Genomic DNA, 16,596 nt, shown 5'->3' on the forward strand with positions numbered 1-16,596 from the left:
TGGATATTCAACCACTAGTAAAGCTTATAGAGTTTACATCAAGAAACATGGAATAATTGGGGAGTTCATACATATCATTTTCTTATGATTCTAACTCTATTTCAAGTGTTGTTGAGAAAATTGATGCAGGAACTAAGATTGCACAAAATTCAGATAGAATTCAAGGAAAAGACAAATCTGAACCTTCAATGGAAGATGTTGTTCATAATTATGCAAACCAGAATCTAGGAGACGATTCTGTTTTGTCTCCTCCTGACATAGAGATTTCTGAAAATCTCAATGGAACTGATCATGTTCATACTCAACCTGAGATCACCTCACAAAAGCCAAGAGAATGGAAGTTTTTGAAGAACTATCCACATAAATTCATCATTGGAGATCTCTCTCATGGAGTTACCACAAGATTCTCAAGAAGAAAGAGAGGCAAACTCAATAACTTCGCTCTTGCATCACAAATGGAACTCCCAAAATGAAGAAAATAATTGAAGATCCCTCTTGAATAAAAGCAAAGGAGGAAGAACTGGTCCAATTTAAGATCTTGCTGAGATTATGTGAATAGGAGCAGCATTTCAGAAATTTATTGTTGTCTTGGAAAATCCATGTGTGGACAGCAAGAAGCAAGCTACTGTTGCTCTGTCAACGGCTGAGGCCGAATATATATCTCAACTTGCTCTTGTTCTAAATTGACTTGGTTTAAAATACATCTTGCACATTACAAATTGCAAGTCAATAGTATCCCTATATTTTGTGACAACTTGAGTGCAATAAATCTTTTTAAAAAATCATGTTTTACACTCAATAACTAAGCATATTAAAGTAAGATTTCATTCCATAAAAGAACCTGTGCTAAAGGGAACAATTGACATTCAATTTGTGAAATTGAGAACTACTCTAGGGACTGTTTATTGTTGAGTTTTTTGAATTAAATATGCTTAAAGATTTTTCTGGTTGTTTTTGTTTCGCAGTTACAGGGAGACAAAACTGGGCAGATGATGACTCCCTCTAGGTTCCATGAAGTTCAAACTATGTGTTGATAATTGTAAATGAATTTGGATCTGAACTAAATCCTTGGCGGTCAAATGTGTTTCCTTAAAACCACCACTAAGCCCAAGAGAAAGTTGTTTTGTTTTATGTAGTGGGTCTCATTACTTGTTTTGATCACATACACCAAAAATGAGAGTATTTACATTCATCATTTTTCAAGTCAAATCAATTTCAAAATCTTTTCAATATTTTATTTGACTTGTCATTTCAAAATTGCCTGTATTGTTTTTAAAATTCAAAATTCTTTAAATCTCATTTTATTGAATTGGTTTGTGTTTTCAAAAGATTTTTAAACATTTAAAGCATTTATTATGATATCTTCTCATCTTCTCCACTACTCCCATTTTTCTTACATATAGAATGTTTTTAACTTGCATTTTTGAGTATTTTGGTATCGATCTGAGTAATGAAACCAAAGAAAGAATTTTAAATCTTAAGGGTAGTGGTGCTGTAAAGAAATTTAAGAAAAAGGGCACAAAGGCATCTAAGGACACGATTTTGAAAGAAGAGGAAGATCCTCCTACAACCAAAGATGAGGGATCTGATGTCTAGGCCAATTTGATGCAGCTATTTTCTTATAATCCATTTTTTTTATGATACATTTTACAACTTCTGTTGACACTAACACTCATACCTATTTTGCACTTGTGGATTGCATATTGAACTGGTTCTGTGTGCAGGTTTACTATTCTCATAACAACAAGGGGAGTAAGTATTGTGTGAAAATAAATTGACACAGCTATAGTGAAACAGTTGAACTTATGATGCTTGAGACTGGCTGCAATTTTCTTTGTTTTAAACTATTATTTCACACAGCTATGATTATGCATAATGGTCTGATTGTGAATATTGCTTATATTTATTATAGTTTTTATTTTATTTTGGTATCTGAGTTTTTGAGGCTGCTCCATTATATTGCTACTGAAAAACTGTTTCTAAAACATTGGTTTATCATAATTTTTGTTCTATTTTTGGATTTCAGTTGTTGAACTCTGTTGGGTGAATGTAACCTGGCTTTTACTTTTTTACCTGCTCTACAGTTTTTGCATATATGGTGAACTATTTTTTCATGCAGGGGGAGAAAGAAAAATGAATTTAAAGGCTGCTATTTATTTTTATCTATGATGATAATGTTTGAAGCTGATGTTGCTGTTGTTTGTTTTTATCTATGATGATGTTTGAAGCTGCTGTTTATTATTTGAATTTGTATTTAAAAATATGTAGTTTGATCTGGTTGTGAATATTATTTATAGCTTAGCATCTGAGCTTGTGAATAAATAGTATTTAATTAACATTTGGTTTAATTCTGATTCATGCTTGTTTCAAGGCTGGCTGATGATTTTTTGTGAACTGATAAGAGCCTTGCAAACTTTTGACGTATGATGTGTCCCTCCTTGATGACAAAAGGGAGAGAAAAATGAAAGAAAGGCTGAATTGCTGAATTGAAATTGTTTTTTTGCTGTCCTGTTTGGACATGAGCATTCTGTTTGAACATGAGCATTCTGTTTTATATTTGTGCTCTGTTTGATATTTGTGCTCTGCTTTGTGCTCTATTTTGACTCATTGTTTTGAGTACTTTGTGTTAGAGAATTTCAACTTGAGTTTTGATTATATTTTGAAAAATATATTTGCTCAAGTATACATATATGTGCTGTCTGGATCATGTTGTGAAAATAATGGCTCGGTCTTAAAGGTTCTATATTTTGAAATCTTTATCTTCTTAGAACTCTTTAGAGATTGTATACAGGTGATGGCTTTCTTGAATATTTTGTTAATCAGACACACATTAAGGGGGAGCACATTGAACAAAAGAAAGGGGGAGATTTTGGCAAATCTTCAAAGGGAAGTTATTTATCCTAACTCTTTCAATTCAGTTTAATAATGTTTGTCATCAAGGGCTCATTGTTAAGTTTGGAAAACTGAAATGATGATCAAACATTATTAAAATATAAATTAAAAAATTATTAAAATTATTATTAAGTATTTTATTTAATAATTTCTAATAGGTTGTTTGATGATTTTTGTTCAAGTGTGTAGGCAAGCAATTTAACTCCATATTGAGCCAAAAGTTAAACAAGCCCAATTTGATCATTGAGCAAATTCAGCCTTGGGCAAAATTTAATTCAAATATTAATGGCTGAATATTAAAAAAGAAATAAATCCAAAGTTGGCCCAAGAAACTAATAAAAAGCCCAAATAAACCCTTCTCTTGGTCCAACATCATTATTGATCCAAATTAGAAGAAGAAAGAAGTAGATCAAGGCATGCTTCGGTTACCTACTGGAATCCAAATTCCAATTCAATTAATTATATTCCTTGGTAACCGAAACTCTCATGGTTAATGGACTTCATATTGCAACTCAATTAAGCTCATTCTTAAGTAACCAAAAGCCATACGTGACTCCATGTATTGTTAACAGAAAGTGAAAATTAAATTTGATTTAATTATATTAAATGCTTTACACGTTACTTTATGCATAGGGGAATGGAAGTGAGATTTCAATTGAGTTTAATATGCTTTGAATGGTTCCTTTGAAAGCTTTGTTTCTTCTCTCTCCTCTCTCTCTTTGTTTCAGTCATGTCAAACAGGAAGGAAGGAAGAAGAAGTTATCAGAGATACAGTAAAGCTATGAAGAAGCAAAAGGCTAGGTTGATGATGGCCTTTGCAAAAGGAAGATCTGAAACATGGCGTGGCTAAGATTTTTGCCACTAAAGGCAAGATGTGAAGAAGAAGCTTCAAGATCTTCATGCCAAAAATGTAGAAGATCGGTCTCGGTCAGAGAAGAAGATCCCTGTGGTGAAACTCGTTTCCAATTTTGTTCATCCATGACAGAAGGTAGCTACTGTAGCTATGTGGAGGAAGAAGTAAAAATGGAACAGATGGAGCTATCAAGGATCAAGAGTTCATCAAGGGTCAGAATTCTTTCTTGGGGACAAAGTCAAGATGGAAGGCTCAGATTGATGAAGCTTGATGAGAAGGGATGAGAGAGAAGTACATGCATGTTGATTTGCTTTTGGTTTTCCTCTCTCTTCTCTCTGTCTGAACCAGTTGTGTGTTGAAGAAGAAGATGTTGGTGGCTTGGTTGAACCGGTTTCAACCTTGGAAGCTTCCCCTTCTATAATAAGGATGAACGGCCAAGGGTTGAAGCAAGGAGTGAGAGCACACGTTTGGGTTCCCATAGCTCTTTGAGCTGTTCATTCTTCTCCTTCATGGCTTTTATTGATTATTTCTTTATCTCAGTTTAGTCTGTCTGTGTTTCATTGGTAAAAGGCAAAATGTGAGGTTTTGTAAGAAAAAGCCAATGAGTGAAAAAAGGCAGGGTTAAAGGAAAAGTCATAGGTTTTGTATGTATTTCTGTTTTGTTGTCATGATCCTGAGGGAATTCCCTTGCAAGTTGGGTTAGCACTTTGCGGTTGAAAGCTAGATTGAGGTCTAGTCAAGTTCAGGTTGGGGTAGAATCTGGACTTGTTCCCTTGCAAGTTGGGTTAGCACTTTGCAGTTGAAAGCTTGATAGTTTTCCAAGTCAAGTTCGGTTTTGGGGATAAATTCTGGACTTGTCCCAGATAGGAATGGGTAGTTCCTAGGGAAGAATTGATGTATGTAACCTATTGATTATAGTGAAATTCCGTCACTGTTGTGATGGAGACTAGATGTAGGCTGCATTGCACTTAGCAGCTAAACCAGGATACTTCTGAGTGTGATTCTCTCTTTCTCATCTACTCCATTTCTGATTCTGTTGCGTAGGAGACAAAATTGAAAATGTCTCTTGACTTGTTATGAGACAAAAAGCAGAAATATCTCCTGAAGCTATCTTAAAAGGCAGAAAGTAATATTCAGCAAAAAGAGGGGCTAAGATTCAACCCCCTTCTCTTAGCCACTGATTACCATCACACTTAATCACATTAATTTTATTCTAAATAAATTTATTTTTTTATAATTTTTACTCATCATAAAATATTTGTAGAATGATTAGTACATAAACTTATGGAAAAAAAATGATACATATACAATAAAGTAACGTGATTCTAGTCATTTTATAAAACATTTCATGAGAGTAAAAATCTTTAAGAGTAAAATTATAAAAAAAAAAAACTTTATTTAGAATCAAAGTAATGTGATTAAGTATAATTTACTTAAATGTGATTAAAAAATAATTGAATAACTAAGTACCATAAGAGATTGATATTATTGACGGATAAAATTAAAATTTATGTTTATGTATCATTTTTGTCTCCAACATTTTCATCCTATTTAAGTCCTTAACGTTTCAAAATCATCTCAATTTTCTCCCGCCGTCAATTCCGTTAACAGATTCCTAACGGTAGGACAACATTGGGTCAATTTTGAAACGTTAGGGACTTAAATAGGACGATTCAAATGTTAGGGACAACTTTGAGACTTACCCAAAACGTTGGAGACAAAAACAATACTTTACTCGCATAAATTTCTATGTGTGTCTGTGAGAATGAGAAACAAACTTTTGTCAGATTTGTCCTAGTTAACTAAGTCAGTATATTACTTTAGATTATATCTTCATGTTGTTAAATCATTCTTCTTAGTTATGCTGCATGAAGAATATACACAATTATATCATTTGGTTAGGTGTATCTTTTTGTGCATTTCAAGTTTCTTATTCTTCTTTTTGGTTTTAAGAAGATAAAGAAGAGTTTGCATAAAGAAGTATTAGATTAAGTTGAATGTTTATGCGTTTTTTAATGTAATGACTTTGCTAAAAAGAAATGGAGCGGTCGAAAATTATTAAGCGATGCGTGTCTTTTTATGAAGAGATAAGATCCAAGCATGAAGACTTAATATTGTTCTTTATTCTTACGCTATTTGTTTACTTTAGGGATAAAAGTAGTGGGCAATTGTCATTAGGCGGAAGAATGAATAGTATAATTAGATGTGAGGCTTTAGAGGACTTAAAGAGGATGGTCATGTAAGCTTGTCGGAGCAAATTGCAACTTTCTTAATTATCTTAGTGCATCACAAAAAAAACCGTAGTCTGCAAGTTAGATTTTGTAGATCTGAAGAAATAGTTAGTAAGTATTTCAATAAGGTTTTAAAGGCTGTTATATGTATTCAAAGCATTTTGTTTGCTAAGGCCACACCAGTTGAAGAGGATTATCTTGACCCCACATGAAAAAGGTTTAAGGTATAGCTTATTCGATTATGTGTATGATTTGTTTTTCAACCTAAAGGATTATATATCTGAGTATCATACCTTTTTATGGATTATAGAGTTGCTTGGGAGCATTAGATGACACTTATATAGAGGTGACAATCCCCGAATCTGAAAAGTCAAGATATCGAACAAAAAAGAATAAAATCTGTACTAATATTTTAAGAATGTGTAACCAAGAGATGAAATTTGTTTATGTCCTCAGTAAATGGCAGAGATCGGCATCTGATATAAGACATTTATCTTTTTGCAGTAGTGAAGTAGCCCATGGTTTCATAACAGAGGGTCAATAAAATAAAGACTATACAGCTAATTAATATAACTCAATTCTTAAAGAGTAAGATTTAACTCCAAATAAAGACAAAAAGAACTATATTCAAATAGTTAAACTAAAATATGTGCAAGAAAAAAAGAGATATCATGTTTGGAACAAAAACGTAGCATAAATTTTTAATACATGAAAAAGTAGCACAAAATTTCAAATGCACCCTGTTACCATGTAATTTCTTCCGTACATGCTTTGATATTTAATACATAAATGTGATTAATAATAAGGATGTGATTTTCATTTCACATTTTTTGAAACTCATATATATAAGTGGAATTGTTTGTGATGCCATTTCTTGGTTTACTTCTCAATTTCAGCCCAAGAATTAAAGGGAGCGCAACAGAATTATATCTACTTCATAGATATACACCAGGGAATTGAAGAAGGTTAGAGTCTATATAATTATACATCAACTTGTTCGTCTATCCAATCATCTAGTTTCAGCGATAGAACCTATATGAAAATTAAATCATGTGCAAGAATTTCTATTTACGAAAATACAACTCGAATCATGTTTAGAAACACTATACTATTTCCAAATAACTATAACAGCTTAACTATGTGTGATGAATTACTGATCTTGATTAGAAAAATTATTCAAAAACTTTTAAACACTCACATTAACTTTTCCTTTTCAAGAAAACATTATCTTATTTATCACAGATTTTTCATTTCTCACAGGAGGGTAGTCTAAAGACATGCTAGTAGTAGAGATAGTTTTAAGAAAATAACCATTTTATTTTTCTAAAATAATTTTAAAATTATAAGTAATTTTGAACTTGGGAAAAAAGAAAAAGAGATTCGAACACTCAAATACGGTAGGTTCAAACACACTAGGCTTCGTTCCTTCATTATGCAAATAAGCACATAAGAATCGTACCTTCGATATATGGACTCCTAGGCTTCCATGTATGGCAGAATATTAGATGCAAATAAATACTCCAAGATTTGAAGACTTGATATTCAACCAACCCAGTAGAAGTTTAAGTTGAAAATAGTACAATGCATATTCAGAATCAAGACTCAATATACCAAATCAGATTAAGTTTTCAACAGATGCCAAACCAAATATAAACATTGAACTTCACGAACTTACCAGGTCCGTTGAGAGACAAACACCCGAGACAAGAGACACAACTCCGAGACGGTGGCGATGGTGGTAGCGCAAACCCAGAAGCACGCAAACCGCAGCAACGACAGGACCGTCGGAGGCTTCAAGACGCGATTGTGAACTGCTGGAGACCAACGCGCTGTCGTCGCTCGGTATTCCTCGGTGTTTCTGCCGGCGACGGGAAAGACCGGAGGATCTGGGGAGAGGAGACGAGAAGGGGTCTGGAGTGGGTTAGGGCGACATTTCTGAAAAATTGAATTTAGGTTTGGGATTAGGGTTTCATACAGAAGTTAAGGGTATTTTTGTAAATTTAACAATATCAGTCTCTAGTTTTAATTCAAACCAAACAGGATACTAAGACATAATTCAGTCCTGTATACTTCTACGACAAACACAATATTGAGACTTTTTTTAGTTCCTGTCTCTCAATCACTGTCTCTCAGTCTCTGTCTCACAAACAAACGCTACCTTTTAGGGCAAATGAATAAAACAAGGTCCAATTTAAAATGCAAAATCATTCTGTTAGCGAAGCCCATATGAAAGAGTAGAGACCAAACCACGAATCCACGATCTATAAAATTAATTTTATAAAAATTTATATACAGTTATCTTTATATAAAATTGATAATTTAATGTTAAATAATTAAATATATTTAATTAAATTATCATTAACAAATTTTAACTATTAGCTTTACATAAAACAACCTCACATATCTTAATACATTTCTTGTTTAAACTTTTTATTATCTCCAACAAGAAGAGTAATTCATACCATATTATGCAAAATTACTAAGCGTGCAAATTATCGGGAACTTGGAGAATATTTTGTCAAAGATATTTTCGTCCGACAATAATGATAATCACTGTGTCACAGCATTCACGATAATATGTTCTTCAAGTTAGCAACCTGATGAGATATTTTACAACTTGCATGCATTATATATGATATAGAGACCTTGATCGGTTCCACTTAGAATACAAGAAAAATTAGTTAGCTAAATGCTCCAAAAGAAACGATATATTGTCATGCAAGCACTATTATTTATTGGTACGAGAGTGAACGGTCCTCTCATATTCATTGTCTATGGCACTGTTCTGGACAAAAGAGAACATAACCGACGAAGCGATTAGGCTTTGATTCACTTTACGAAAAAACGACAAGATACCACAACGGCTGCAATAAGCACTAAATGACGGAAAATGATAGCCTCATAGGACAAAGTTAAAAGAGAAACGTAACTAACAGGTAAGCACACGAAAAAGGCTCTCACCACCTACACTCTACTGACTTTAGCATCGGAGTATCTTGCAGGTTGCCCTCCCTTTCTAGTTCAGCGCGTGACGAAGTTGAGATCTCCAATCTCCACCTTTCCAGTTCATGAACTTGGTTTGAGCGCGAACATTTGGTACCATCTGTGGGTTTCCACTTTGGCAGGAATCATGGCCGAACGACGGATTCACTCTACAGTCAATTTAGAAACCCTGTTGAAAAGCCAACAATGGAAAGATGGTCATGAGACTGACGTCACATCGAGTTGAGAGGAAGTCCCTCCCAGTTACGAAAATCGAGAACTCGTTAACCCTAAAACCCGCCATTTTGCTGGCCTTGGAGATGACTATCACCATGCCATGCAAGAAATGCAACACAGAGTGCAGGAGTTAGAGCACTACCAACTAGAGCTTGAACGACAGTTGATTGAGCGTTCATTGTCTAGGCAGTCTCGTTCCCAAAGTCATCTAGCCAGGGAACAAGAAGAGCCCAACCCGAAAACCCTGAACAAAGGAGGGACCACCGGCAGACTTCACCTTCACCCCCACGTCGTAGAGATGAAAGAAGGTCGCAACGACGTCACAGAGATTCTCGGGCACACGAGGAGTCATGATCTGCCCAGTCTAAAAGAAGGCAGACCCCACACAAGAGTCCTATTCCTAAAAGGCATAGAGAATTCCGAGAGGACGTCATAATGGGGGCAAACCCCGTTTGCCTCCCACGTTCTTCAAGTACGATTGCCAAAGCATTTTGACAAGTCTACGGACTTGAAATATGACGACAAGATGGATCCTCAGGAGCATATTGATGCCTTTGAAGCTAGAATGAATGTAAAAGGAGTTGAGGATGCGATTCGATGCAAAGCGTTTTCGATAACATTGTCAGGACCAGTCATGGGGTGGTTTAATACACTACCTTCTGGGTCGATCTATTCCTTTGTCGATATCAAAGTCAAATTTCTAGCTCACTTCACAATCCGGAGGACCCAAACAAAACACCCAATCTTTCTATTAGAAGAAAAATAAAGGGTGGGTAAGAGTATCCGAAACTACCTAAATCGGTTCAATAAAACGTTCTTAGAGGTGAATACGTGAATTCCAAAAGTTATATATTTATGCTTAATTGTTAGGTTATTGGAAGGAGATTTTAATAGGCACTTAATTTCTAAAAATGTAAAATTCGTGAAAGAAATCCAAGCAAAGCAGAGTGCCACTACAAGTTGAAGCCTCTCGGTTTCACCGCTTGTGAACTAAAGCCTGATGGACATAAATGATCCAATAATTTCAAATTGCCAGCAGCTCAAATTTTATGTTGTTGAACAAATTGTCTTTATGTGAATATCCCTTGTCAGCTTTATATTATAAATAGACATTAGTTCTATTTCGAAAAGTACTGGTTAAATAATTTGAGTAAATCTAAAAAATTTTAGATGAGATATTAATCTCTTATAAATTTTTATTATTTAGTCCTTGAAAATTAATTATCATAGGACATATTAATCTCTATCATTGTAAAGAGAATTAATTTATCTTATAGCAATAATTTTTAAAGACTTAAATATCTTATAATAAAAGTTGTAAAAAATTTATTTGTTCAATACGTATATTTGAAATTTGATTAAAAACAAAAGAGAAACTAATCTATACCAATATATAATGGGGATATACGGGTTTAGTATCCAATTCTTTCTTCATCTTTTGTCCTTATTTATTTTTTTATTAAAAAATGGGTTTACCCACGACAGAATTTAAAAACTGAACCACTTCTAATAAAGAAAATTGACACTACGTACTCAGGATATATGATATTTTGAAATTAAATTTATTAATTATATTTTTATCTTTAATTTTTTATGATATTTTTTAAAAATTATTAAAATATAAATAACGTTATACTATAATGATAATAGTGATATAAATAAAATTACATCAACAAAATATTAATTATTTATTATTTTTTATTAGTATTTTTCATACATAATAGCCCATAATACAATAGTATATAAGTGATCAATATATCATTATAGTACAATAATTAATAATATAAAAAAAATATAATTATTTTATTAATAGTTATTTCAATGGGACAATAGTATTTAAATTATAAAGAAAAATAAATCATTATTATTATTAACTAAAGTCATTGGAATAATTAAATCTACAACACATGGTTTACATATTTTTTATGTCCAATATTTATTTTTTTTAAAAATTACATATAAAAGTGTACTCATTAATCAAATCTATACCAATACAATATATAATGGACTATACCAATATATAATGGACTATACTAATGTATAATGGGAATAAGAAAATTTGGTATCCAATTTTTTCTTACTATTTTACCCCTATTTATTTTTTTGTTAAACACTGGATTCAATATAACAAACTGTTACTAGGTTCTCCATATTTTTTATTTTTGTTTATCAAAGAAAGAATTTGCCCCACGACAGAATATCAAACTGATTCACTATCAACTCACGACATATTTTAAAATTGAAAAAAACTGCTACTACTAGGTACTCAATTTAAAAACTAACTCACTTTCAATAAAAAACTGTTCCACCTTCAGTCATACGTAACTCTCAAGAAAATTAAATTACTCTTTCCCCTTCATTCTTGGTCGCGCAAACGTTTTTGCTATCTTTTTGACAAATAGAAATGGAAATTTCACGAAATCAACCGTCACGACAACGTCGACCCACTTTGACAGATTATGCTAGGCGAAGAAGACAGAACATGACCGAAGAACAAAGACAACAAAACCTAGATAGAAGACGTGCAAGTTATTGGGAGATGATTCGACAAGAAAAATAAATTGCCATATCAACTGATACAACTCCAATTCCAACTCCAATGCTAAACACAGGTGGAGGTACCCGATTAACTACAAACATAGGGGTAGGCAGATTGACTACAATTAGACAAATGGCCAGAACTACCACCTATCATCAATTTGTTACAGGTAACACGATAACTAAATTTAAATTTCTTTGTTATGAATTGAATTAGTTCTTAATAATTATATTTTACTTTTCAAAAATACAGCAATGGAAGCGCATGACAATAGAACTACCACAAGTAACAGAAATCAAAATAATATAATTGGTTGCTATTCTATCATTGATATTCTATAACAAAATTAATCAAATTAATATTACTATACATGGTTTATTTTATATATATCACGAAATTATACATACACGGCAGTGTCTTTCTTAATCAAACAACACATCAATCATATATGAAGTTATAAAGTTAACATTAAAAATTTGGTATCCAACTTTTTTCAGATATCATTCATCCATAAAAATAATTTTAAAAAAATTTAATGGTCAAAATAATAATAATATTTTTTTAATATTTCATTTTCATCGTACAGTATAATATATAACGTAATATATAATATTTATATATTTATATTAAAAAAGAATAAAAAAAATAATGTCATGTAAGACCAAGGACAAAAAGTACTCTTATATTAAAGTTTATCATAATAATTTTATAATCAAAAATAAAATTTATATATTAAAGTAATAAATCAATGTAACATTAAATTTTTTAACAACACTTTAATTTAATTTTTTTAAATTCTTTATGTTCTCATATTTTAGAACTTTGGTAATGATATATATATTTTTAAAAAATTAAAAATAAAATTAGGATATATCTCACTTACATACAAATATACGGTTAAAAAAGTTACAAGAGTTATTATTTTTTATCTCATGTGATTAAAAAAGCATTGCATAAATAAAGATTAATTCCTTTTGTTATCAACGTAAACACAAAAAAAACAAGAATACGTTACAGTATAACAAATAAATTATTTTTTAAAGATATTTTTGTATTCTTAATTGTCTTAATTGATGAAATACTCATCATATCATCAATTTACGGTAACAAATTAAAAAAAATTAAAATATCTCAAACATTAATGGACGAGATTCAAACCTTTAAAAAAATACTATAAAAAAATATAATAGAAGCATAGAAAAAACTATTTGTATTATAATAAAGAAATATAGATCATGTAACATCCTAACTATCAAAATGTCACGCTTCCGGCTGCGCCACTCTGATAGCTCAGGTATTACGATGACTTTTAAAATATTTAATACTAAAATATAAGCCTGTTTAAAAGTTTAAACCGTATAACCGCTCAAGAGACTTCTTATCTGACAACATATAACCACATTTGCAAAACAAACCACAATACTTACAAAAGATACATATACATATATCTACATATTATTAATATTACAAGCATTGCATAATCAAAATCCTATCCCTCTTGTGGAGACTTACAAAATTAAAGGCGAGGGAAACATAAAACTAAGATAATACAAAATAATGTCGAATAAACAGAAAATAAATATAACTCTCCTGAAACTCCATCGCCCATATCCTGAAAAGGGAAAAAAACTGTAGGGGAGTGAGAACATCGTCCTCGAAAGGGTTCTCACTATAGGGTTACAGAATTGCTATAATAAGATACAAAAATAAAACCGTTTTTAATGTATAGTGATTAATAACCGCCTTATGCTTCTTTTCAAAGCCAAAGATTTAATATTCAAAATCCGAAATCCTTTCTAAAAGGGAAAGCTGTTAATTTGCTCAGAAATCCAAAAGCTCTTTTTTTTTTAAAGTTTTTCCCTAGACAGCATGAATGACCAAACTGTTCCAAGCATAGGTTCATTAAGTCTATGCTGAACCAGTTTGGTTTTTCATACTTTTCTAAACCGAAAACACAACCAAACACAGCATTCAGCCCATCTCATAATCAACCACGGCCCTAGGCCCAAGCAGCTCAATCAACAACCAATTCATCACAATCCAACCAAGTCTCAGCCACAAACACAAGTAAGAAGGTTCAAACACAATCAAGCAGTTATATCAAGTAGAGCAATTAGCAATTAACATAACTATTCACATAGGCAAACCAATTATAATATGCACACCCAAACAATGTCATATAAATGCATATGATGCATGCCTGTCCTACTGGCCATGAGCTCATGCGTCGGTTATGTTGCCAGACCCGACTCAGATAAGCGGGATTAAACCACCATCCTTATCTGTAGGTTCCACAAGCAAGCGGGATTAAACCACCATCCTTGCCCGGAACACGCAAGCGGGATTAAACCACCGTCCTTGCCAAATAATTTATCAATATGTGAGCGGGATAAAACCACCATCCTCACTGCAGGCGGGACAAAACCACCATCCCTGCACAACGGTTTACGCACTGAGCAAGCGGGATTATACCACCATCCTTGCCAGGCCAAAAATTCTCATTATGTTCTCAGTAATATCCACAGTCAATCAGACTCAAAATCTTATTTCAACTTTTCCTCAAAATCAATTCTCTTTCAAATCTTAGTCACTTAATATAAAATTTTACAAAACTTCCAAGAGACTTTCAATGATCACCTTAAAATAGAACTTTCTTTGAGAAGACACAAGACTCTAGGGAAGAATAACCTGCCTCACTTCTTAAGCTCTTTAGAAATCCTCGGAATCATAGTTACTCAAACTGAAATCATTTAAAATGGAGACTTAAAACCAAAACCAAGGCATGTAGGCCAAAAGTTCCGAACCAGTTTCAAAACCAACATTATTTAAGTCCAAAAACCCAATTTCTTCTTATTCTTAAATTGGAAACTTTCCCAAAGGCTCAGATTTGTTTAGTTAAAATTCAGAGAATACTTTAAAAGCAATGCGAAATTAAATAACTAAAGTTCAATTTTCTTTAAAATCCGCTAAAAATCCTCCAAGGGTACTTCTTTGACCAAACCGCAAAACATAGGTCCCCTCATGTTTAAATCAAACTTAAAACATAAGCTTTCTTTAAAAGATTAAACTTGAATCACCTGTTTCTTAATAAATCAAGAACCAAACAATAGAACCTCTCGAATCCAATCCTTTTCTAAATCATATTTGAAAACAAAATCTTAAATTTCATAAAATTTCGGCAGCATCTCCCCTAAAACTTGGACTTTGCCACCCGTTTCGGGTCCCAACCAAACCAGTATACAATCCCTTTCACGGGTTCAAAACCAAATTAGTTTAAAATCAGACTAATTTCGAAAATTCATATCCTTCTTATAATTCAAGAAATCAAATCCAAACTCAATCCATTTTCAATGAACCAACTCGTTTTTCAAAATTGTAATGAAATATTTCAGCAACCAACCATATCACCAAATCAAACAACAATCCAATCCAACCACAAATACGTTCATCACAAAACAGCCCAGCAATACATAAGGCTTATACAATCACCAAAAGTACATTTATCACATTAATATCCATTTATAACAACTCCAAATCATAAAATTAAGTTCTTTGAAAAGACCCCTACCTTGACACGTTCAAACCACAATCCAAATGACTTAAGAAATTCCTTTCCTCTCGACCCGAAGTCAACAACAGCTTTAATTCATAGCCCGCACACTTTCGCCACACCATATACATCTTTAAGTCCCAACATGCAACCCCGGTTATTAATTCCTAAAACATCAATATCGTGGAAACCTCAAGGCACATAACAGAAAACCGAAGGCAAAGATTCCGAGATAGACACTTACTGAAATAAAAGAACGACGCGCCAGCCACCCTAAACTTAACCGGCAGCAGCTCTGACAGTGGCCAGGAGCTTCATTTGCTCAGCAACAACCTTAATTTTTGACATGCAAACCCATAAAATTAACCCTACAACATCTATACATCAGAGTCCTTAACCACAGATAGCTAGAATGATTACAGAAAGAGCTTCAAGGTGCGGGCAACTCACTGTAAGAAGAAGAATGACAGAAGTGGAGCGGCGGCTCCAACGGCGACCTCTGGCAGCGGCGACAGAGGCAGATTCACGGATGGCGACGTGGTTTGGCGACGGGTCAGCTGGGCGGACCGGCGGCAACAGATCCGACGCGCATCTCTTCTCTCCATGGCTGAGCTCCCTCGCAGTTCTGTTTCCTCCCTCGCGCGTTCTTCACTCGTGACGAAACAGTGGCGGCGACGGTGTGTAGCACGGCGCGGCGGTGGCAAGGACGAACGGCGGCGCGAGCAGCAGTACTCCACGGCGGCGGCGAGCTTCTCCTTCCCCAGCGCCTTCTCTCTCTCTCGGGTCCCCTCTTTTCTCTCTTCCCTTCTCCCCCCGTTGCGGCTCACCCATCCCCGACGCTCTCTCCCTCTCAGACCTCCCTCTTCCCCCTTTTTCCTTTCTTTTTCTTTTCTTCTCTCATTTTGTTTCAGCGTGTGTGTGTGCTTGTTGTGTCTGAGTGCGTGACTTGAGTGAGGGGTGGGTTAGGTACCGTGTGTGTGTGTGTGTGTTAGTGTGGGTAGGGTTTAGGTTAGTGAAGGTAAATTAGGGTTTGTGATGTGTAGTGAAATTGGGAATTTTAGGGATTAAGACAAGATAGTAATTTAAAATCTGATAAAAACATAAGTATAGAGTAATAATCTAAATTCAAATTAAATATATAATAACCATCTTTGAAATACCATTTTATTATCAACTTGAAAATCTATTTCCGAATAAATACTAATTCAACGAAAATTAATGATAATTAGAGTAATTCTCCTTCATTTATAAAATAAGGTTAAAAATCTATATATTAAAATTAAAGTATATAAAATACTCATTATTTTTCAAT

General features: G+C 33.4%; 2 long non-coding RNA genes across 3 annotated transcripts; both read right to left on the minus strand.

Annotated features, from left to right (window-relative positions):
- Nucleotides 1–6,650: 6,650 nt before the first annotated feature.
- On the minus strand, nt 6,651–7,942 carry LOC112775246 (uncharacterized). The gene is made up of 3 exons (XR_011877910.1): nt 7,652–7,942; nt 7,436–7,510; nt 6,651–7,008 (listed from the first exon to the last, which is right to left on the minus strand). It is a non-coding gene; the product is annotated as an uncharacterized lncRNA (long non-coding RNA).
- Nucleotides 7,943–13,157: 5,215 nt separating this feature from the next.
- Nucleotides 13,158–16,279, minus strand: LOC140182058 (uncharacterized). 2 transcript variants are annotated; one of them, XR_011877911.1, is made up of 4 exons: nt 15,735–16,279; nt 15,529–15,617; nt 15,303–15,451; nt 13,158–13,363 (listed from the first exon to the last, which is right to left on the minus strand). It is a non-coding gene; the product is annotated as an uncharacterized lncRNA (long non-coding RNA). The 2 variants fall into 2 exon arrangements; XR_011877912.1 differs by having other exon boundaries at nt 15,529–15,652; nt 15,735–16,248.
- Between the last annotated feature and the right edge of the window lie 317 nt (nt 16,280–16,596).

The sequence above is a fragment of the Arachis hypogaea genome, chromosome 19 (genome assembly GCF_003086295.3).
Source record: "Arachis hypogaea cultivar Tifrunner chromosome 19, arahy.Tifrunner.gnm2.J5K5, whole genome shotgun sequence".
Lineage (NCBI taxonomy): Eukaryota > Viridiplantae > Streptophyta > Magnoliopsida > Fabales > Fabaceae > Arachis > Arachis hypogaea.